We start from the raw sequence: 2500 nt of genomic DNA on the forward strand, positions 1-2500 counted from the left end.
ACGATTCCAAGAGTCCTGGGCGGCTGCTTCAGGTTGGATTTAACCTCACATACACAGTGGTTACAGAAGGGATGTTTGAATGGACCAGATGAATAATTCATCCAACAATTATTATTGTTGGTTGTGTGTTTCTCATCATCTCCATTTTTTTTTTCCTCCCGGTTATTGAATCTCACTTTCACGATCTGTTCATGTTTGCTTTTGATCTTGCCACTCTGGCATGGCAGAACTCTTTGAGTGTTCATTTTTCTGTTCGACCTCGCTTTCTGTGTTTGCTGTTTGTATTTTTCTCAGCTCTCTGGTATGACAGGACTCTTTCAGTGAGTTGTGTTCTTTGTTCTTTTTGACTTCAGTTTTATCCTCTGGTTCTGTTTGCCATTTATCTTGACTCTCTGCAAGAGAAGATGAAGGTTATAGAACACCTCCCCCATACATGGGTCTCTTCCAAGGATAATTTTTTCAATTCTCGGTTTTCACGTGACGTCACCAAATTCTAGAATTCAAAACTGGGAGGCCTACAAAATTTTTACCTTCATTCAAGCAGAGATTACCTAAAAATATGTCTGTTCACAATTTCTTAGCTCGATGTCGTGCTTCCTTTTGAAAAAAGAACAGTTTCAATTTCCAAGTTTCCATCATGCGTGACATAAGGAGGACGGGCGTGACAGAGCTTTTCCGTATCTTAAAAATGACTCTTCGGGTGATTTTCAGCATTCTAAACAATTTCAGTTTGAGGACAAATATTAATCTAAACATTTGAAAATTCACAAGGGCAAACAAACCTCTTTTCTGGCAAAAGTGAACTCCAGATGTTTTTTCGTATTTCTGGCCGCCATGTTTGTGCCCCTCAGAGGGACACAAACATGGCGTCTCCATACTAAGCTCTATAAAGTTATGTGGAACATTTTGTCAAATAACTCGAGTACGGAATGCTGCACAGACCTAACACTTGGACAGATGCCTTATTTATTTATCCTCTATACCATGTCAATTTCTTGACTTCATTCATGGAATGGTTTCGATTTTTTTTTTCAATGGCGTGACAGTGAAAACCGAGAATATAATTTTAACGCATGGTCATGCTGCACAGCTATTTTAAGAAAAATACCTGGGTCCAGTTGTTCAAAGAACAATTAAGCTAATCCTAGATTAACAACAACTTTGGTTCGAGTTTAATTACACAACAATACAGATTTTTGAAAAAGATTTTTGTCCCTCAGTTTTGACGTTAACGTAACATTAGAGTTTAAAAAGAATTTTAACGAGCGAGCAGCAAACCTCGGTCAACTTTCTAATTATGGATTAACGTTAATGGGCTGTGATTGGTCAGTTGTAGTGCCCTGATTGGTCAGTTGGCTAGGTTTTGGCGGCTTGCTGTTCTAATGTGACAAAATGGCCTCAGTACTGGGTATCACGTCTGACGATGAAATTAAAAAGAATAGTTTTGAAAGCCGAGAGAAAGGCTTCTCTTTATCACTGCTAGTTATTAAAGCCACTGCCTTTATGCCTTCAAAATCTACACAAAGTAAGCTTTAAAAGAGACCTTTCTTTTGTCGGTACAATAAATATTGCCAGAGACATGTTTATTTGAGCTTGCACCTGTTTAAATAATTTATTCTACTGTGTGTGAAATCGACATGCAGCACGGAATTACAAAAAAGTTTTACACAAGCAAATAATGAGCGGACTAATTAAGACAAATTACAGTCAAATAGAATAATTCTATAGCTTTCATTTGCGCCGTACAAGTCCGACAAGTCCTGCTCAAGTTATGAATTTTGGAAAATGTTGTTGACAGTTTATGGCATGCGGATATAACTGTGTACTGCACTGAAGTCCAAAATACGCATCGTTTTCTTTTGTCAAAATAATTTCACTACGCTTAAAAGGATTTGATAATTGTATAGTGCATTGAGTTAGTTTTCCAATGATGCAAAAATTTTCTGTTTCTAGCATAAAGTAAAGCGAACTAATGAATTTTAAAACATGTCACGGTAATCAATTTCAACCAGTGACTGTACAGAACTTCCCCAGCTTCTTGAAGGACCACGGCCACGGGTTCTAAAGAACTGGTTTACACGGTATCCGGTCACCTCACCACCAGGGAGTCTCGCCACCAACCAACTCGCCACCACGAAACCACCTCGCCACCAGCCAACGAAGTCTTCTCCCGGGGGGAAGGGGTACTTCCTTATAAGAGGCGAATGGGGATGTGCCGCTGGATGGGGTCGCATTTTCACGACTGGATTGACTATAATGGGGTCGCATTTTCAATAGAGTTACTAGAATGGGGTCGCACATTTTCGGATTTTTGGGGTAAGAAAATTATATTACGTAGGGATTCAAAATGGTCTCGGTTAAAAAGGTCAGAAAGTTGTTGTTTATTAAATGTAACAATCACCGCGCATTAAATATAAACAGGTAAGTGGGTCATTATTGCTACTCGGTCATATTTGCGATGAAATCAAAACAGATACTCTTACTCGACGTTCTGATCGAT

General features: G+C 38.9%; 1 long non-coding RNA gene across 2 annotated transcripts in view; it reads right to left on the reverse strand.

The window, feature by feature from the left end:
- LOC146475523 (uncharacterized) overlaps positions 1 to 2500 on the reverse strand; it is a 17776-nt gene that overhangs the window by 14064 nt on the left and 1212 nt on the right. For both annotated transcript variants that reach the window (XR_014865884.1, XR_014865883.1), the window contains exon 2: positions 1 to 392. This exon is cut by the window's left edge and continues 115 nt beyond it. This is a non-coding gene — a long non-coding RNA (uncharacterized LOC146475523). The remainder of the gene's footprint in view (positions 393 to 2500) is intronic.

This window comes from Pavona decussata, unplaced genomic scaffold, assembly GCF_977016875.1.
Source record: "Pavona decussata unplaced genomic scaffold, jaPavDecu1.1 SCAFFOLD_84, whole genome shotgun sequence".
In the NCBI taxonomy this organism is placed as follows: domain Eukaryota; kingdom Metazoa; phylum Cnidaria; class Anthozoa; order Scleractinia; family Agariciidae; genus Pavona; species Pavona decussata.